At 38.8% G+C, this 23,349-nt stretch overlaps 6 non-coding genes across 6 annotated transcripts; all 6 read right to left on the reverse strand.

Moving 5' to 3' along the window:
• Positions 1–1,360: 1,360 nt before the first annotated feature.
• On the reverse strand, positions 1,361–1,433 carry TRNAA-UGC (transfer RNA alanine (anticodon UGC)). The gene has a single exon. It is a non-coding gene; the product is annotated as a tRNA-Ala (tRNA).
• A 5,738-nt stretch (positions 1,434–7,171) lies between these two features.
• On the reverse strand, positions 7,172–7,244 carry TRNAA-UGC (transfer RNA alanine (anticodon UGC)). The gene has a single exon. It is a non-coding gene; the product is annotated as a tRNA-Ala (tRNA).
• Positions 7,245–12,117: 4,873 nt separating this feature from the next.
• Positions 12,118–12,190, reverse strand: TRNAA-AGC (transfer RNA alanine (anticodon AGC)). The gene has a single exon. It is a non-coding gene; the product is annotated as a tRNA-Ala (tRNA).
• A 1,887-nt stretch (positions 12,191–14,077) lies between these two features.
• Positions 14,078–14,150, reverse strand: TRNAA-UGC (transfer RNA alanine (anticodon UGC)). Its single transcript has one exon. It is a non-coding gene; the product is annotated as a tRNA-Ala (tRNA).
• A 4,873-nt stretch (positions 14,151–19,023) lies between these two features.
• TRNAA-AGC (transfer RNA alanine (anticodon AGC)) lies at positions 19,024–19,096 on the reverse strand. The gene has a single exon. It is a non-coding gene; the product is annotated as a tRNA-Ala (tRNA).
• A 1,887-nt stretch (positions 19,097–20,983) lies between these two features.
• Positions 20,984–21,056, reverse strand: TRNAA-UGC (transfer RNA alanine (anticodon UGC)). Its single transcript has one exon. It is a non-coding gene; the product is annotated as a tRNA-Ala (tRNA).
• Between the last annotated feature and the right edge of the window lie 2,293 nt (positions 21,057–23,349).

Consider the following 23,349-nt stretch of genomic DNA (forward strand, 5'->3'; position numbering starts at 1 on the left):
ATTTATTGCCAGCGTGTCATCATGAACCCATTATGGTGATGAAGACATCACGAACCCATTATGATGTCATCATGATGTCATCATGAACCCATTATGATGATGTCATCATGAACCCATTATGATGTTGTCATGATGATGTTATCCTGAACCCATTATGATGTCATCATGAACCCATTGTGATGATGCCATTATGAACCTATTATGATGTCATCATGAACCCATTATGATGTCATCATGAACCCATTATGATGATGAAGTCATCACGAACCCATTATGATGTCATCATGATGATGTCATCATGAACCTATTGTGATGATGTCATCATGAACCCATTATGATGTCATCACGATGATGTCATCACGAACACATTATGATGTCATCATGATGATGTCATCATGAACCCATTATGATGTCATCATGATGATGTCATCATGAACCGATTATGATGTCATCATGAACCCTTTATGATGATGAAGTCATCACGAACCCATTATGATGTCATCATGATGATGTCATCATGAACCTATTGTGATGATGTCATCATGAACCCACTATGATATCATCACGATGATGTCATCACGAACACATTATGATGTCATGATGATGTCATCACGGACCCATTATGATGTCATCATGATGATGTCATCACGAACCCATTATGATGTCATCATGATGATGTCATCACGAACCCATTATGATGTCATCATGACGATGTCATCACGAACCCATTATGATGCTGTAATCATGATCCCACTATGATTTCGTCATGATGATGTCATCATGAACCCATTGTAATAAAGTCACCACGAACTCATTATGATGTCATCATGATGATGTCATCATGAACCCATTATGATGTCATCATGAACCCTTTATGATGATGTCATCACGAACCCTTCATGATGTCGTCATGATAATGTCATCATAAACCCATTATGATGATGAAGTCATCATGAACCCATTATGATGTCATCATGATGATGTCATCATGAACCAATTGTGATGATGTCATCATGAACCCATTATGATCTTGCCATGATGATGTCAGGGAAACATGATGAAACAGGGAAACAGTGTATTTGCTTCATGTAATGTACCATTAAGCTTGCTGCTTGTACTGCTCTAATTACACATGAAACCAAGAAAACACTTAGAGAACACGGTCATTGAACCAACTACCCCTCGCATGCTAAGCGAGCACACCACCATTTGAACTAAATTCCCTTTGTATTCTACAGTTATTCGTGAAGTTGAAAAATCTGTGGGAAAGCATAGGGTCTATATAGTTTGTTTCCCTCCAATTTATAGCCAGCGTTCAGCACAACATTATTGAAAATTTATGAAGTATAAATAAAGTAACTGGAGAATGCGGGCATCGATCCCGCTACCTCTCGCATGCAAAGCGAGCGCTCTACCGTTTGAGCTAATTCCCCTACATAGAGTGGCCTGTTTTAGGTGAAACAGGGAAACAGTGTATTTGCTGCATGTAATGTACTGATGGGCTTGCTGCATGTACTGTTCTAATTACACATGAAACCAAGAAAACACTTGAAAAGCACATGAAAAATCTGTGGGAAATCATAAGGTCTATATAGTTTGTTTCCCTCCAATTTATTGCCAGCATACAGTCTATATAGTTTGTTTCCCTCCAATTTATTGCCAGCGTTAAGCACAACATTATTGAAAATTTATAAAGTATAAATAAAGCAACTGGAGAACGCGGGCATCGATCCCGCTACCTCTCGCATGCAAAGCGAGCGCTCTACCGTTTGAGCTAATTCCCCTACACTGAGTTCATTGTTTTAGATGAAACAGGGAAACAGTGTATTTGCTGCATGCAATGTACTGATGGGCTTACTGCATGTACTGCCCAAATTACACATGAAACCAAGAAAACACTTGAAAAGCACATGTAAAATCTGTGGGAAAGCATAAGGTCTATATAGTTTGTTTCCCTCCAATTTATTGCCAGCGTGTCATCATGAACCCATTATGGTGATGAAGACATCACGAACCCATTATGATGTCATCATGATGTCATCATGAACCCATTATGATGATGTCATCATGAACCCATTATGATGTTGTCATGATGATGTTATCCTGAACCCATTATGATGTCATCATGAACCCATTGTGATGATGTCATCATGAACCTATTATGATGTCATCATGAACCCATTATGATGTCATCATGAACCCATTATGATGATGAAGTCATCACGAACCCATTATGATGTCATCATGATGATGTCATCATGAACCTATTGTGATGATGTCATCATGAACCCATTATGATGTCATCACGATGATGTCATCACGAACACATTATGATGTCATCATGATGATGTCATCATGAACCCATTATGATGTCATCATGATGATGTCATCATGAACCCATTATGATGTCATCATGAACCCTTTATGATGATGAAGTCATCACGAACCCATTATGATGTCATCATGATGATGTCATCATGAACCTATTGTGATGATGTCATCATGAACCCACTATGATATCATCACGATGATGTCATCACGAACACATTATGATGTCATGATGATGTCATCACGGACCCATTATGATGTCATCATGATGATGTCATCACGAACCCATTATGATGTCATCATGATGATGTCATCACGAACCCATTATGATGTCATCATGACGATGTCATCACGAACCCATTATGATGCTGTAATCATGATCCCACTATGATTTCGTCATGATGATGTCATCATGAACCCATTGTAATAAAGTCACCACGAACTCATTATGATGTCATCATGATGATGTCATCATGAACCCATTATGATGTCATCATGAACCCTTTATGATGATGTCATCACGAACCCTTCATGATGTCGTCATGATAATGTCATCATAAACCCATTATGATGATGAAGTCATCATGAACCCATTATGATGTCATCATGATGATGTCATCATGAACCAATTGTGATGATGTCATCATGAACCCATTATGATCTTGCCATGATGATGTCAGGGAAACATGATGAAACAGGGAAACAGTGTATTTGCTTCATGTAATGTACCATTAAGCTTGCTGCTTGTACTGCTCTAATTACACATGAAACCAAGAAAACACTTAGAGAACACGGTCATTGAACCAACTACCCCTCGCATGCTAAGCGAGCACACCACCATTTGAACTAAATTCCCTTTGTATTCTACAGTTATTCGTGAAGTTGAAAAATCTGTGGGAAAGCATAGGGTCTATATAGTTCGTTTCCCTCCAATTTATAGCCAGCGTTCAGCACAACATTATTGAAAATGTATGAAGTATAAATAAAGTAACTGGAGAATGCGGGCATCGATCCCGCTACCTCTCGCATGCAAAGCGAGCGCTCTACTGTTTGAGCTAATTCCCCTACATAGAGTGGCCTGTTTTAGGTGAAACAGGGAAACAGTGTATTTGCTGCATGTAATGTACTGATGGGCTTGCTGCATGTACTGTTCTAATTACACATGAAACCAAGAAAACACTTGAAAAGCACATGAAAAATCTGTGGGAAATCATAAGGTCTATATAGTTTGTTTCCCTCCAATTTATTGCCAGCATACGGTCTATATAGTTTGTTTCTCTCCAATTTATTGCCAGCGTTAAGCACAACATTATTGAAAATTTATAAAGTATAAATAAAGTAACTGGAGAATGCGGGCATCGATCCCGCTACCTCTCGCATGCTAAGCGAGCGCTCTACCATTTGAGCTAAGTCCCCTACACTGAGTCCATTGTTTTAGGTGAAACAGGGAAACAGTGTATTTGCTGCATGCAATGTACTGATGGGCTTACTGCATGTACTGCCCAAATTACACATGAAACCAAGAAAACACTTGAAAAGCACATGTAAAATCTGTGGGAAAGCATAAGGTCTATATAGTTTGTTTCCCTCCAATTTATTGCCAGCGTGTCATCATGAACCCATTATGGTGATGAAGACATCACGAACCCATTATGATGTCATCATGATGTCATCATGAACCCATTATGATGATGTCATCATGAACCCATTATGATGTTGTCATGATGATGTTATCCTGAACCCATTATGATGTCATCATGAACCCATTGTGATGATGCCATTATGAACCTATTATGATGTCATCATGAACCCATTATGATGTCATCATGAACCCATTATGATGATGAAGTCATCACGAACCCATTATGATGTCATCATGATGATGTCATCATGAACCTATTGTGATACTGTCATCATGAACCCATTATGATGTCATCACGATGATGTCATCACGAACACATTATGATGTCATCATGATGATGTCATCATGAACCCATTATGATGTCATCATGATGATGTCATCATGAACCGATTATGATGTCATCATGAACCCTTTATGATGATGAAGTCATCACGAACCCATTATGATGTCATCATGATGATGTCATCATGAACCTATTGTGATGATGTCATCATGAACCCACTATGATATCATCACGATGATGTCATCACGAACCCATTATGATGTCATCATGATGATGTCATCACGAACCCATTATGATGTCATCATGATGATGTCATCACGAACCCATTATGATGCTGTAATCATGATCCCACTATGATTTCGTCATGATGATGTCATCATGAACCCATTGAAATGAAGTCACCACGAACCCATTATGATGTCATCATGATGATGTCATCATGAACCCATTATGATGTCATCATGAACCCTTTATGATGATGTCATCACGAACCCTTCATGATGTCGTCATGATAATGTCATCATAAACCCATTATGATGATGAAGTCATCATGAACCCATTATGATGTCATCATGATGATGTCATCATGAACCCATTGTGATGATGTCATCATGAACCCATTATGATCTTGCCATGATGATGTCAGGGAAACATGATGAAACAGGGAAACAGTGTATTTGCTTCATGTAATGTACCATTAAGCTTGCTGCTTGTACTGCTCTAATTACACATGAAACCAAGAAAACACTTAGAGAACACGGTCATTGAACCAACTACCCCTCGCATGCTAAGCGAGCACACCACCATTTGAACTAAATTCCCTTTGTATTCTACAGTTATTCGTGAAGTTGAAAAATCTGTGGGAAAGCATAGGGTCTATATAGTTTGTTTCCCTCCAATTTATAGCCAGCGTTCAGCACAACATTATTGAAAATTTATGAAGTATAAATAAAGCAACTGGAGAATGCGGGCATCGATCCCGCTACCTCTCGCATGCAAAGCGAGCGCTCTACCGTTTGAGCTAGTTCCCCTACATAGAGAGGCATGTTTTAGGTGAAACAGGGAAACAGTGTATTTGCTGCATGTAATGTACTGATGGGCTTGCTGCATGTACTGTTCTAATTACACATGAAACCAAGAAAACACTTGAAAAGCACATGAAAAATCTGTGGGAAATCATAAGGTCTATATAGTTTGTTTCCCTCCAATTTATTGCCAGCATACGGTCTATATAGTTTGTTTCCCTCCAATTTATTGCCAGCGTTAAGCACAACATTATTGAAAATTTATAAAGTATAAATAAAGTAACTGGAGAATGCGGGCATCGATCCCGCTACCTCTCGCATGCTAAGCGAGCGCTCTACCATTTGAGCTAAGTCCCCTACACTGAGTCCATTGTTTTAGGTGAAACAGGGAAACAGTGTATTTGCTGCATGCAATGTACTGATGGGCTTACTGCATGTACTGCCCAAATTACACATGAAACCAAGAAAACACTTGAAAAGCACATGTAAAATCTGTGGGAAAGCATAAGGTCTATATAGTTTGTTTCCCTCCAATTTATTGCCAGCGTGTCATCATGAACCCATTATGGTGATGAAGACATCACGAACCCATTATGATGTCATCATGATGTCATCATGAACCCATTATGATGATGTCATCATGAACCCATTATGATGTTGTCATGATGATGTTATCCTGAACCCATTATGATGTCATCATGAACCCATTGTGATGATGCCATTATGAACCTATTATGATGTCATCATGAACCCATTATGATGTCATCATGAACCCATTATGATGATGAAGTCATCACGAACCCATTATGATGTCATCATGATGATGTCATCATGAACCTATTGTGATGATGTCATCATGAACCCATTATGATGTCATCACGATGATGTCATCACGAACACATTATGATGTCATCATGATGATGTCATCATGAACCCATTATGATGTCATCATGATGATGTCATCATGAACCGATTATGATGTCATCATGAACCCTTTATGATGATGAAGTCATCACGAACCCATTATGATGTCATCATGATGATGTCATCATGAACCTATTGTGATGATGTCATCATGAACCCACTATGATATCATCACGATGATGTCATCACGAACACATTATGATGTCATGATGATGTCATCACGGACCCATTATGATGTCATCATGATGATGTCATCACGAACCCATTATGATGTCATCATGATGATGTCATCACGAACCCATTATGATGTCATCATGACGATGTCATCACGAACCCATTATGATGCTGTAATCATGATCCCACTATGATTTCGTCATGATGATGTCATCATGAACCCATTGTAATAAAGTCACCACGAACTCATTATGATGTCATCATGATGATGTCATCATGAACCCATTATGATGTCATCATGAACCCTTTATGATGATGTCATCACGAACCCTTCATGATGTCGTCATGATAATGTCATCATAAACCCATTATGATGATGAAGTCATCATGAACCCATTATGATGTCATCATGATGATGTCATCATGAACCAATTGTGATGATGTCATCATGAACCCATTATGATCTTGCCATGATGATGTCAGGGAAACATGATGAAACAGGGAAACAGTGTATTTGCTTCATGTAATGTACCATTAAGCTTGCTGCTTGTACTGCTCTAATTACACATGAAACCAAGAAAACACTTAGAGAACACGGTCATTGAACCAACTACCCCTCGCATGCTAAGCGAGCACACCACCATTTGAACTAAATTCCCTTTGTATTCTACAGTTATTCGTGAAGTTGAAAAATCTGTGGGAAAGCATAGGGTCTATATAGTTTGTTTCCCTCCAATTTATAGCCAGCGTTCAGCACAACATTATTGAAAATTTATGAAGTATAAATAAAGTAACTGGAGAATGCGGGCATCGATCCCGCTACCTCTCGCATGCAAAGCGAGCGCTCTACCGTTTGAGCTAATTCCCCTACATAGAGTGGCCTGTTTTAGGTGAAACAGGGAAACAGTGTATTTGCTGCATGTAATGTACTGATGGGCTTGCTGCATGTACTGTTCTAATTACACATGAAACCAAGAAAACACTTGAAAAGCACATGAAAAATCTGTGGGAAATCATAAGGTCTATATAGTTTGTTTCCCTCCAATTTATTGCCAGCATACAGTCTATATAGTTTGTTTCCCTCCAATTTATTGCCAGCGTTAAGCACAACATTATTGAAAATTTATAAAGTATAAATAAAGCAACTGGAGAACGCGGGCATCGATCCCGCTACCTCTCGCATGCAAAGCGAGCGCTCTACCGTTTGAGCTAATTCCCCTACACTGAGTTCATTGTTTTAGATGAAACAGGGAAACAGTGTATTTGCTGCATGCAATGTACTGATGGGCTTACTGCATGTACTGCCCAAATTACACATGAAACCAAGAAAACACTTGAAAAGCACATGTAAAATCTGTGGGAAAGCATAAGGTCTATATAGTTTGTTTCCCTCCAATTTATTGCCAGCGTGTCATCATGAACCCATTATGGTGATGAAGACATCACGAACCCATTATGATGTCATCATGATGTCATCATGAACCCATTATGATGATGTCATCATGAACCCATTATGATGTTGTCATGATGATGTTATCCTGAACCCATTATGATGTCATCATGAACCCATTGTGATGATGTCATCATGAACCTATTATGATGTCATCATGAACCCATTATGATGTCATCATGAACCCATTATGATGATGAAGTCATCACGAACCCATTATGATGTCATCATGATGATGTCATCATGAACCTATTGTGATGATGTCATCATGAACCCATTATGATGTCATCACGATGATGTCATCACGAACACATTATGATGTCATCATGATGATGTCATCATGAACCCATTATGATGTCATCATGATGATGTCATCATGAACCCATTATGATGTCATCATGAACCCTTTATGATGATGAAGTCATCACGAACCCATTATGATGTCATCATGATGATGTCATCATGAACCTATTGTGATGATGTCATCATGAACCCACTATGATATCATCACGATGATGTCATCACGAACACATTATGATGTCATGATGATGTCATCACGGACCCATTATGATGTCATCATGATGATGTCATCACGAACCCATTATGATGTCATCATGATGATGTCATCACGAACCCATTATGATGTCATCATGACGATGTCATCACGAACCCATTATGATGCTGTAATCATGATCCCACTATGATTTCGTCATGATGATGTCATCATGAACCCATTGTAATAAAGTCACCACGAACTCATTATGATGTCATCATGATGATGTCATCATGAACCCATTATGATGTCATCATGAACCCTTTATGATGATGTCATCACGAACCCTTCATGATGTCGTCATGATAATGTCATCATAAACCCATTATGATGATGAAGTCATCATGAACCCATTATGATGTCATCATGATGATGTCATCATGAACCAATTGTGATGATGTCATCATGAACCCATTATGATCTTGCCATGATGATGTCAGGGAAACATGATGAAACAGGGAAACAGTGTATTTGCTTCATGTAATGTACCATTAAGCTTGCTGCTTGTACTGCTCTAATTACACATGAAACCAAGAAAACACTTAGAGAACACGGTCATTGAACCAACTACCCCTCGCATGCTAAGCGAGCACACCACCATTTGAACTAAATTCCCTTTGTATTCTACAGTTATTCGTGAAGTTGAAAAATCTGTGGGAAAGCATAGGGTCTATATAGTTTGTTTCCCTCCAATTTATAGCCAGCGTTCAGCACAACATTATTGAAAATGTATGAAGTATAAATAAAGTAACTGGAGAATGCGGGCATCGATCCCGCTACCTCTCGCATGCAAAGCGAGCGCGCTACTGTTTGAGCTAATTCCCCTACATAGAGTGGCCTGTTTTAGGTGAAACAGGGAAACAGTGTATTTGCTGCATGTAATGTACTGATGGGCTTGCTGCATGTACTGTTCTAATTACACATGAAACCAAGAAAACACTTGAAAAGCACATGAAAAATCTGTGGGAAATCATAAGGTCTATATAGTTTGTTTCCCTCCAATTTATTGCCAGCATACGGTCTATATAGTTTGTTTCTCTCCAATTTATTGCCAGCGTTAAGCACAACATTATTGAAAATTTATAAAGTATAAATAAAGTAACTGGAGAATGCGGGCATCGATCCCGCTACCTCTCGCATGCTAAGCGAGCGCTCTACCATTTGAGCTAAGTCCCCTACACTGAGTCCATTGTTTTAGGTGAAACAGGGAAACAGTGTATTTGCTGCATGCAATGTACTGATGGGCTTACTGCATGTACTGCCCAAATTACACATGAAACCAAGAAAACACTTGAAAAGCACATGTAAAATCTGTGGGAAAGCATAAGGTCTATATAGTTTGTTTCCCTCCAATTTATTGCCAGCGTGTCATCATGAACCCATTATGGTGATGAAGACATCACGAACCCATTATGATGTCATCATGATGTCATCATGAACCCATTATGATGATGTCATCATGAACCCATTATGATGTTGTCATGATGATGTTATCCTGAACCCATTATGATGTCATCATGAACCCATTGTGATGATGCCATTATGAACCTATTATGATGTCATCATGAACCCATTATGATGTCATCATGAACCCATTATGATGATGAAGTCATCACGAACCCATTATGATGTCATCATGATGATGTCATCATGAACCTATTGTGATACTGTCATCATGAACCCATTATGATGTCATCACGATGATGTCATCACGAACACATTATGATGTCATCATGATGATGTCATCATGAACCCATTATGATGTCATCATGATGATGTCATCATGAACCGATTATGATGTCATCATGAACCCTTTATGATGATGAAGTCATCACGAACCCATTATGATGTCATCATGATGATGTCATCATGAACCTATTGTGATGATGTCATCATGAACCCACTATGATATCATCACGATGATGTCATCACGAACCCATTATGATGTCATCATGATGATGTCATCACGAACCCATTATGATGTCATCATGATGATGTCATCACGAACCCATTATGATGCTGTAATCATGATCCCACTATGATTTCGTCATGATGATGTCATCATGAACCCATTGAAATGAAGTCACCACGAACCCATTATGATGTCATCATGATGATGTCATCATGAACCCATTATGATGTCATCATGAACCCTTTATGATGATGTCATCACGAACCCTTCATGATGTCGTCATGATAATGTCATCATAAACCCATTATGATGATGAAGTCATCATGAACCCATTATGATGTCATCATGATGATGTCATCATGAACCCATTGTGATGATGTCATCATGAACCCATTATGATCTTGCCATGATGATGTCAGGGAAACATGATGAAACAGGGAAACAGTGTATTTGCTTCATGTAATGTACCATTAAGCTTGCTGCTTGTACTGCTCTAATTACACATGAAACCAAGAAAACACTTAGAGAACACGGTCATTGAACCAACTACCCCTCGCATGCTAAGCGAGCACACCACCATTTGAACTAAATTCCCTTTGTATTCTACAGTTATTCGTGAAGTTGAAAAATCTGTGGGAAAGCATAGGGTCTATATAGTTTGTTTCCCTCCAATTTATAGCCAGCGTTCAGCACAACATTATTGAAAATTTATGAAGTATAAATAAAGCAACTGGAGAATGCGGGCATCGATCCCGCTACCTCTCGCATGCAAAGCGAGCGCTCTACCGTTTGAGCTAGTTCCCCTACATAGAGAGGCATGTTTTAGGTGAAACAGGGAAACAGTGTATTTGCTGCATGTAATGTACTGATGGGCTTGCTGCATGTACTGTTCTAATTACACATGAAACCAAGAAAACACTTGAAAAGCACATGAAAAATCTGTGGGAAATCATAAGGTCTATATAGTTTGTTTCCCTCCAATTTATTGCCAGCATACGGTCTATATAGTTTGTTTCCCTCCAATTTATTGCCAGCGTTAAGCACAACATTATTGAAAATTTATAAAGTATAAATAAAGTAACTGGAGAATGCGGGCATCGATCCCGCTACCTCTCGCATGCTAAGCGAGCGCTCTGCCATTTGAGCTAATTCCCCTACATAGTGTGGCATGTTTTAGGTGAAACAGGGAAACAGTGTATTTGCTGCATGTAATGTACTGATGGGCTTGCTGCATGTACTGTTCTAATTACACATGAAACCAAGAAAACACTTGAAAAGCACATGAAAAATCTGTGGGAAATCATAAGGTCTATATAGTTTGTTTCCCTCCAATTTATTGCCAGCATACGGTCTATATAGTTTGTTTCCCTCCAATTTATTGCCATCATAAGGTCTATATGATTTGTTTCCCTCCAATTTATTGCCAGTGTTAAGCACAACATTATTGAAAATTTATAAAGTATAAATAAAGTAACTGGAGAATGCGGGCATCGATCCTGCTACCTCTCGCATGCTAAGCGAGCGCTCTACCATTTGAGCTAATTCCCCTACATAGTGTGGCATGTTTTAGGTGAAACAGGGAAACAGTGTATTTGCTGCATGTAATGTACTGATGGGCTTGCTGCATGTACTGTTCTAATTACACATGAAACCAAGAAAACACTTGAAAAGCACATGAAAAATCTGTGGGAAATCATAAGGTCTATATAGTTTGTTTCCCTCCAATTTATTGCCAGCATACGGTCTATATAGTTTGTTTCCCTCCAATTTATTGCCAGCGTTAAGCACAACATTATTGAAAATTTATAAAGTATAAATAAAGTAACTGGAGAATGCGGGCATCGATCCCGCTACCTCTCGCATGCTAAGCGAGCGCTCTACCATTTGAGCTAATTCCCCTACATAGTGTGGCATGTTTTAGGTGAAACAGGGAAACAGTGTATTTGCTGCATGTAATGTACTGATGGGCTTGCTGCATGTACTGTTCTAATTACACATGAAACCAAGAAAACACTTGAAAAGCACATGAAAAATCTGTGGGAAATCATAAGGTCTATATAGTTTGTTTCCCTCCAATTTATTGCCAGCATACGGTCTATATAGTTTGTTTCCCTCCAATTTATTGCCAGCGTTAAGCACAACATTATTGAAAATTTATAAAGTATAAATAAAGTAACTGGAGAATGCGGGCATCGATCCCGCTACCTCTCGCATGCTAAGCGAGCGCTCTACCATTTGAGCTAAGTCCCCTACACTGAGTCCATTGTTTTAGGTGAAACAGGGAAACAGTGTATTTGCTGCATGCAATGTACTGATGGGCTTACTGCATGTACTGCCCAAATTACACATGAAACCAAGAAAACACTTGAAAAGCACATGTAAAATCTGTGGGAAAGCATAAGGTCTATATAGTTTGTTTCCCTCCAATTTATTGCCAGCGTGTCATCATGAACCCATTATGGTGATGAAGACATCACGAACCCATTATGATGTCATCATGATGTCATCATGAACCCATTATGATGATGTCATCATGAACCCATTATGATGTTGTCATGATGATGTTATCCTGAACCCATTATGATGTCATCATGAACCCATTGTGATGATGCCATTATGAACCTATTATGATGTCATCATGAACCCATTATGATGTCATCATGAACCCATTATGATGATGAAGTCATCACGAACCCATTATGATGTCATCATGATGATGTCATCATGAACCTATTGTGATGATGTCATCATGAACCCATTATGATGTCATCACGATGATGTCATCACGAACACATTATGATGTCATCATGATGATGTCATCATGAACCCATTATGATGTCATCATGATGATGTCATCATGAACCGATTATGATGTCATCATGAACCCTTTATGATGATGAAGTCATCACGAACCCATTATGATGTCATCATGATGATGTCATCATGAACCTATTGTGATGATGTCATCATGAACCCACTATGATATCATCACGATGATGTCATCACGAACACATTATGATGTCATGATGATGTCATCACGGACCCATTATGATGTCATCATGATGATGTCATCACGAACCCATTATGATGTCATCATGATGATGTCATCACGAACCCATTATGATGTCATCATGACGATGTCATCACGAACCCATTATGATGCTGTAATCATGATCCCACTATGATTTCGTCATGATGATGTCATCATGAACCCATTGTAATAAAGTCACCACGAACTCATTATGATGTCATCATGATGATGTCATCATGAACCCATTATGATGTCATCATGAACCCTTTATGATGATGTCATCACGAACCCTTCATGATGTCGTCATGATAATGTCATCATAAACCCATTATGATGATGAAGTCATCATGAACCCATTATGATGTCATCATGATGATGTCATCATGAACCAATTGTGATGATGTCATCATGAACCCATTATGATCTTGCCATGATGATGTCAGGGAAACATGATGAAACAGGGAAACAGTGTATTTGCTTCATGTAATGTACCATTAAGCTTGCTGCTTGTACTGCTCTAATTACACATGAAACCAAGAAAACACTTAGAGAACACGGTCATTGAACCAACTACCCCTCGCATGCTAAGCGAGCACACCACCATTTGAACTAAATTCCCTTTGTATTCTACAGTTATTCGTGAAGTTGAAAAATCTGTGGGAAAGCATAGGGTCTATATAGTTTGTTTCCCTCCAATTTATAGCCAGCGTTCAGCACAACATTATTGAAAATTTATGAAGTATAAATAAAGTAACTGGAGAATGCGGGCATCGATCCCGCTACCTCTCGCATGCAAAGCGAGCGCTCTACCGTTTGAGCTAATTCCCCTACATAGAGTGGCCTGTTTTAGGTGAAACAGGGAAACAGTGTATTTGCTGCATGTAATGTACTGATGGGCTTGCTGCATGTACTGTTCTAATTACACATGAAACCAAGAAAACACTTGAAAAGCACATGAAAAATCTGTGGGAAATCATAAGGTCTATATAGTTTGTTTCCCTCCAATTTATTGCCAGCATACAGTCTATATAGTTTGTTTCCCTCCAATTTATTGCCAGCGTTAAGCACAACATTATTGAAAATTTATAAAGTATAAATAAAGCAACTGGAGAACGCGGGCATCGATCCCGCTACCTCTCGCATGCAAAGCGAGCGCTCTACCGTTTGAGCTAATTCCCCTACACTGAGTTCATTGTTTTAGATGAAACAGGGAAACAGTGTATTTGCTGCATGCAATGTACTGATGGGCTTACTGCATGTACTGCCCAAATTACACATGAAACCAAGAAAACACTTGAAAAGCACATGTAAAATCTGTGGGAAAGCATAAGGTCTATATAGTTTGTTTCCCTCCAATTTATTGCCAGCGTGTCATCATGAACCCATTATGGTGATGAAGACATCACGAACCCATTATGATGTCATCATGATGTCATCATGAACCCATTATGATGATGTCATCATGAACCCATTATGATGTTGTCATGATGATGTTATCCTGAACCCATTATGATGTCATCATGAACCCATTGTGATGATGTCATCATGAACCTATTATGATGTCATCATGAACCCATTATGATGTCATCATGAACCCATTATGATGATGAAGTCATCACGAACCCATTATGATGTCATCATGATGATGTCATCATGAACCTATTGTGATGATGTCATCATGAACCCATTATGATGTCATCACGATGATGTCATCACGAACACATTATGATGTCATCATGATGATGTCATCATGAACCCATTATGATGTCATCATGATGATGTCATCATGAACCGATTATGATGTCATCATGAACCCTTTATGATGATGAAGTCATCACGAACCCATTATGATGTCATCATGATGATGTCATCATGAACCTATTGTGATGATGTCATCATGAACCCACTATGATATCATCACGATGATGTCATCACGAACACATTATGATGTCATGATGATGTCATCACGGACCCATTATGATGTCATCATGATGATGTCATCACGAACCCATTATGATGTCATCATGATGATGTCATCACGAACCCATTATGATGTCATCATGACGATGTCATCACGAACCCATTATGATGCTGTAATCATGATCCCACTATGATTTCGTCATGATGATGTCATCATGAACCCATTGTAATAAAGTCACCACGAACTCATTATGATGTCATCATGATGATGTCATCATGAACCCATTATGATGTCATCATGAACCCTTTATGATGATGTCATCACGAACCCTTCATGATGTCGTCATGATAATGTCATCATAAACCCATTATGATGATGAAGTCATCATGAACCCATTATGATGTCATCATGATGATGTCATCATGAACCAATTGTGATGATGTCATCATGAACCCATTATGATCTTGCCATGATGATGTCAGGGAAACATGATGAAACAGGGAAACAGTGTATTTGCTTCATGTAATGTACCATTAAGCTTGCTGCTTGTACTGCTCTAATTACACATGAAACCAAGAAAACACTTAGAGAACACGGTCATTGAACCAACTACCCCTCGCATGCTAAGCGAGCACACCACCATTTGAACTAAATTCCCTTTGTATTCTACAGTTATTCGTGAAGTTGAAAAATCTGTGGGAAAGCATAGGGTCTATATAGTTTGTTTCCCTCCAATTTATAGCCAGCGTTCAGCACAACATTATTGAAAATGTATGAAGTATAAATAAAGTAACTGGAGAATGCGGGCATCGATCCCGCTACCTCTCGCATGCAAAGCGAGCGCTCTACTGTTTGAGCTAATTCCCCTACATAGAGTGGCCTGTTTTAGGTGAAACAGGGAAACAGTGTATTTGCTGCATGTAATGTACTGATGGGCTTGCTGCATGTACTGTTCTAATTACACATGAAACCAAGAAAACACTTGAAAAGCACATGAAAAATCTGTGGGAAATCATAAGGTCTATATAGTTTGTTTCCCTCCAATTTATTGCCAGCATACGGTCTATATAGTTTGTTTCTCTCCAATTTATTGCCAGCGTTAAGCACAACATTATTGAAAATTTATAAAGTATAAATAAAGTAACTGGAGAATGCGGGCATCGATCCCGCTACCTCTCGCATGCTAAGCGAGCGCTCTACCATTTGAGCTAAGTCCCCTACACTGAGTCCATTGTTTTAGGTGAAACAGGGAAACAGTGTATTTGCTGCATGCAATGTACTGATGGGCTTACTGCATGTACTGCCCAAATTACACATGAAACCAAGAAAACACTTGAAAAGCACATGTAAAATCTGTGGGAAAGCATAAGGTCTATATAGTTTGTTTCCCTCCAATTTATTGCCAGCGTGTCATCATGAACCCATTATGGTGATGAAGACATCACGAACCCATTATGATGTCATCATGATGTCATCATGAACCCATTATGATGATGTCATCATGAACCCATTATGATGTTGTCATGATGATGTTATCCTGAACCCATTATGATGTCATCATGAACCCATTGTGATGATGCCATTATGAACCTATTATGATGTCATCATGAACCCATTATGATGTCATCATGAACCCATTATGATGATGAAGTCATCACGAACCCATTATGATGTCATCATGATGATGTCATCATGAACCTATTGTGATACTGTCATCATGAACCCATTATGATGTCATCACGATGATGTCATCACGAACACATTATGATGTCATCATGATGATGTCATCATGAACCCATTATGATGTCATCATGATGATGTCATCATGAACCGATTATGATGTCATCATGAACCCTTTATGATGATGAAGTCATCACGAACCCATTATGATGTCATCATGATGATGTCATCATGAACCTATTGTGATGATGTCATCATGAACCCACTATGATATCATCACGATGATGTCATCACGAACCCATTATGATGTCATCATGATGATGTCATCACGAACCCATTATGATGTCATCATGATGATGTCATCACGAACCCATTATGATGCTGTAATCATGATCCCACTATGATTTCGTCATGATGATGTCATCATGAACCCATTGAAATGAAGTCACCACGAACCCATTATGATGTCATCATGATGATGTCATCATGAACCCATTATGATGTCATCATGAACCCTTTATGATGATGTCATCACGAACCCTTCATGATGTCGTCATGATAATGTCATCATAAACCCATTATGATGATGAAGTCATCATGAACCCATTATGATGTCATCATGATGATGTCATCATGAACCCATTGTGATGATGTCATCATGAACCCATTATGATCTTGCCATGATGATGTCAGGGAAACATGATGAAACAGGGAAACAGTGTATTTGCTTCATGTAATGTACCATTAAGCTTGCTGCTTGTACTGCTCTAATTACACATGAAACCAAGAAAACACTTAGAGAACACGGTCATTGAACCAACTACCCCTCGCATGCTAAGCGAGCACACCACCATTTGAACTAAATTCCCTTTGTATTCTACAGTTATTCGTGAAGTTGAAAAATCTGTGGGAAAGCATAGGGTCTATATAGTTTGTTTCCCTCCAATTTATAGCCAGCGTTCAGCACAACATTATTGAAAATTTATGAAGTATAAATAAAGCAACTGGAGAATGCGGGCATCGATCCCGCTACCTCTCGCATGCAAAGCGAGCGCTCTACCGTTTGAGCTAGTTCCCCTACATAGAGAGGCATGTTTTAGGTGAAACAGGGAAACAGTGTATTTGCTGCATGTAATGTACTGATGGGCTTGCTGCATGTACTGTTCTAATTACACATGAAACCAAGAAAACACTTGAAAAGCACATGAAAAATCTGTGGGAAATCATAAGGTCTATATAGTTTGTTTCCCTCCAATTTATTGCCAGCATACGGTCTATATAGTTTGTTTCCCTCCAATTTATTGCCAGCGTTAAGCACAACATTATTGAAAATTTATAAAGTATAAATAAAGTAACTGGAGAATGCGGGCATCGATCCCGCTACCTCTCGCATGCTAAGCGAGCGCTCTGCCATTTGAGCTAATTCCCCTACATAGTGTGGCATGTTTTAGGTGAAACAGGGAAACAGTGTATTTGCTGCATGTAATGTACTGATGGGCTTGCTGCATGTACTGTTCTAATTACACATGAAACCAAGAAAACACTTGAAAAGCACATGAAAAATCTGTGGGAAATCATAAGGTCTATATAGTTTGTTTCCCTCCAATTTATTGCCAGCATACGGTCTATATAGTTTGTTTCCCTCCAATTTATTGCCATCATAAGGTCTATATGATTTGTTTCCCTCCAATTTATTGCCAGTGTTAAGCACAACATTATTGAAAATTTATAAAGTATAAATAAAGTAACTGGAGAATGCGGGCATCGATCCTGCTACCTCTCGCATGCTAAGCGAGCGCTCTACCATTTGAGCTAATTCCCCTACATAGTGTGGCATGTTTTAGGTGAAACAGGGAAACAGTGTATTTGCTGCATGTAATGTACTGATGGGCTTGCTGCATGTACTGTTCTAATTACACATGAAACCAAGAAAACACTTGAAAAGCACATGAAAAATCTGTGGGAAATCATAAGGTCTATATAGTTTGTTTCCCTCCAATTTATTGCCAGCATACGGTCTATATAGTTTGTTTCCCTCCAATTTATTGCCAGCGTTAAGCACAACATTATTGAAAATTTATAAAGTATAAATAAAGTAACTGGAGAATGCGGGCATCGATCCCGCTACCTCTCGCATGCTAAGCGAGCGCTCTACCATTTGAGCTAATTCCCCTACATAGTGTGGCATGTTTTAGGTGAAACAGGGAAACAGTGTATTTGCTGCATGTAATGTACTGATGGGCTTGCTGCATGTACTGTTCTAATTACACATGAAACCAAGAAAACACTTGAAAAGCACATGAAAAATCTGTGGGAAATCATAAGGTCTATATAGTTTGTTTCCCTCCAATTTATTGCCAGCATACGGTCTATATAGTTTGTTTCCCTCCAATTTATTGCCAGCGTTAAGCACAACATTATTGAAAATTTATAAAGTATAAATAAAGTAACTGGAGAATGCGGGCATCGATCCCGCTACCTCTCGCATGCTAAGCGAGCGCTCTACCATTTGAGCTAAGTCCCCTACACTGAGTCCATTGTTTTAGGTGAAACAGGGAAACAGTGTATTTGCTGCATGCAATGTACTGATGGGCTTACTGCATGTACTGCCCAAATTACACATGAAACCAAGAAAACACTTGAAAAGCACATGTAAAATCTGTGGGAAAGCATAAGGTCTATATAGTTTGTTTCCCTCCAATTTATTGCCAGCGTGTCATCATGAACCCATTATGGTGATGAAGACATCACGAACCCATTATGATGTCATCATGATGTCATCATGAACCCATTATGATGATGTCATCATGAACCCATTATGATGTTGTCATGATGATGTTATCCTGAACCCATTATGATGTCATCATGAACCCATTGTGATGATGCCATTATGAACCTATTATGATGTCATCATGAACCCATTATGATGTCATCATGAACCCATTATGATGATGAAGTCATCACGAACCCATTATGATGTCATCATGATGATGTCATCATGAACCTATTGTGATGATGTCATCATGAACCCATTATGATGTCATCACGATGATGTCATCACGAACACATTATGATGTCATCATGATGATGTCATCATGAACCCATTATGATGTCATCATGATGATGTCATCATGAACCGATTATGATGTCATCATGAACCCTTTATGATGATGAAGTCATCACGAACCCATTATGATGTCATCATGATGATGTCATCATGAACCTATTGTGATGATGTCATCATGAACCCACTATGATATCATCACGATGATGTCATCACGAACACATTATGATGTCATGATGATGTCATCACGGACCCATTATGATGTCATCATGATGATGTCATCACGAACCCATTATGATGTCATCATGATGATGTCATCACGAACCCATTATGATGTCATCATGACGATGTCATCACGAACCCATTATGATGCTGTAATCATGATCCCACTATGATTTCGTCATGATGATGTCATCATGAACCCATTGTAATAAAGTCACCACGAACTCATTATGATGTCATCATGATGATGTCATCATGAACCCATTATGATGTCATCATGAACCCTTTATGATGATGTCATCACGAACCCTTCATGATGTCGTCATGATAATGTCATCATAAACCCATTATGATGATGAAGTCATCATGAACCCATTATGATGTCATCATGATGATGTCATCATGAACCAATTGTGATGATGTCATCATGAACCCATTATGATCTTGCCATGATGATGTCAGGGAAACATGATGAAACAGGGAAACAGTGTATTTGCTTCATGTAATGTACCATTAAGCTTGCTGCTTGTACTGCTCTAATTACACATGAAACCAAGAAAACACTTAGAGAACACGGTCATTGAACCAACTACCCCTCGCATGCTAAGCGAGCACACCACCATTTGAACTAAATTCCCTTTGTATTCTACAGTTATTCGTGAAGTTGAAAAATCTGTGGGAAAGCATAGGGTCTATATAGTTTGTTTCCCTCCAATTTATAGCCAGCGTTCAGCACAACATTATTGAAAATTTATGAAGTATAAATAAAGTAACTGGAGAATGCGGGCATCGATCCCGCTACCTCTCGCATGCAAAGCGAGCGCTCTACCGTTTGAGCTAATTCCCCTACATAGAGTGGCCTGTTTTAGGTGAAACAGGGAAACAGTGTATTTGCTGCATGTAATGTACTGATGGGCTTGCTGCATGTACTGTTCTAATTACACATGAAACCAAGAAAACACTTGAAAAGCACATGAAAAATCTGTGGGAAATCATAAGGTCTATATAGTTTGTTTCCCTCCAATTTATTGCCAGCATACAGTCTATATAGTTTGTTTCCCTCCAATTTATTGCCAGCGTTAAGCACAACATTATTGAAAATTTATAAAGTATAAATAAAGTAACTGGAGAACGCGGGCATCGATCCCGCTACCTCTCGCATGCAAAGCGAGCGCTCTACCGTTTGAGCTAATTCCCCTACACTGAGTTCATTGTTTTAGATGAAACAGGGAAACAGTGTATTTGCTGCATGCAATGTACTGATGGGCTTACTGCATGTACTGCCCAAATTACACATGAAACCAAGAAAACACTTGAAAAGCACATGTAAAATCTGTGGGAAAGCATAAGGTCTATATAGTTTGTTTCCCTCCAATTTATTGCCAGCGTGTCATCATGAACCCATTATGGTGATGAAGACATCACGAACCCATTATGATGTCATCATGATGTCATCATGAACCCATTATGATGATGTCATCATGAACCCATTATGATGTTGTCATGATGATGTTATCCTGAACCCATTATGATGTCATCATGAACCCATTGTGATGATGTCATCATGAACCTATTATGATGTCATCATGAACCCATTATGATGTCATCATGAACCCATTATGATGATGAAGTCATCACGAACCCATTATGATGTCATCATGATGATGTCATCATGAACCTATTGTGATGATGTCATCATGAACCCATTATGATGTCATCACGATGATGTCATCACGAACACATTATGATGTCATCATGATGATGTCATCATGAACCCATTATGATGTCATCATGATGATGTCATCATGAACCGATTATGATGTCATCATGAACCCTTTATGATGATGAAGTCATCACGAACCCATTATGATGTCATCATGATGATGTCATCATGAACCTATTGTGATGATGTCATCATGAACCCACTATGATATCATCACGATGATGTCATCACGAACACATTATGATGTCATGATGATGTCATCACGGACCCATTATGATGTCATCATGATGATGTCATCACGAACCCATTATGATGTCATCATGATGATGTCATCACGAACCCATTATGATGTCATCATGACGATGTCATCACGAACCCATTATGATGCTGTAATCATGATCCCACTATGATTTCGTCATGATGATGTCATCATGAACCCATTGTAATAAAGTCACCACGAACTCATTATGATGTCATCATGATGATGTCATCATGAACCCATTATGATGTCATCATGAACCCTTTATGATGATGTCATCACGAACCCTTCATGATGTCGTCATGATAATGTCATCATAAACCCATTATGATGATGAAGTCATCATGAACCCATTATGATGTCATCATGATGATGTCATCATGAACCAATTGTGATGATGTCATCATGAACCCATTATGATCTTGCCATGATGATGTCAGGGAAACATGATGAAACAGGGAAACAGTGTATTTGCTTCATGTAATGTACCATTAAGCTTGCTGCTTGTACTGCTCTAATTACACATGAAACCAAGAAAACACTTAGAGAACACGGTCATTGAACCAACTACCCCTCGCATGCTAAGCGAGCACACCACCATTTGAACTAAATTCCCTTTGTATTCTACAGTTATTCGTGAAGTTGAAAAATCTGTGGGAAAGCATAGGGTCTATATAGTTTGTTTCCCTCCAATTTATAGCCAGCGTTCAGCACAACATTATTGAAAATTTATGAAGTATAAATAAAGTAACTGGAGAATGCGGGCATCGATCCCGCTACCTCTCGCATGCAAAGCGAGCGCTCTACTGTTTGAGCTAATTCCCCTACATAGAGTGGCCTGTTTTAGGTGAAACAGGGAAACAGTGTATTTGCTGCATGTAATGTACTGATGGGCTTGCTGCATGTACTGTTCTAATTACACATGAAACCAAGAAAACACTTGAAAAGCACATGAAAAATCTGTGGGAAATCATAAGGTCTATATAGTTTGTTTCCCTCCAATTTATTGCCAGCATACGGTCTATATAGTTTGTTTCTCTCCAATTTATTGCCAGCGTTAAGCACAACATTATTGAAAATTTATAAAGTATAAATAAAGTAACTGGAGAATGCGGGCATCGATCCCGCTACCTCTCGCATGCTAAGCGAGCGCTCTAC

This window comes from Spea bombifrons, chromosome 5 (genome assembly GCF_027358695.1).
Source record: "Spea bombifrons isolate aSpeBom1 chromosome 5, aSpeBom1.2.pri, whole genome shotgun sequence".
Taxonomy (NCBI): domain Eukaryota; kingdom Metazoa; phylum Chordata; class Amphibia; order Anura; family Pelobatidae; genus Spea; species Spea bombifrons.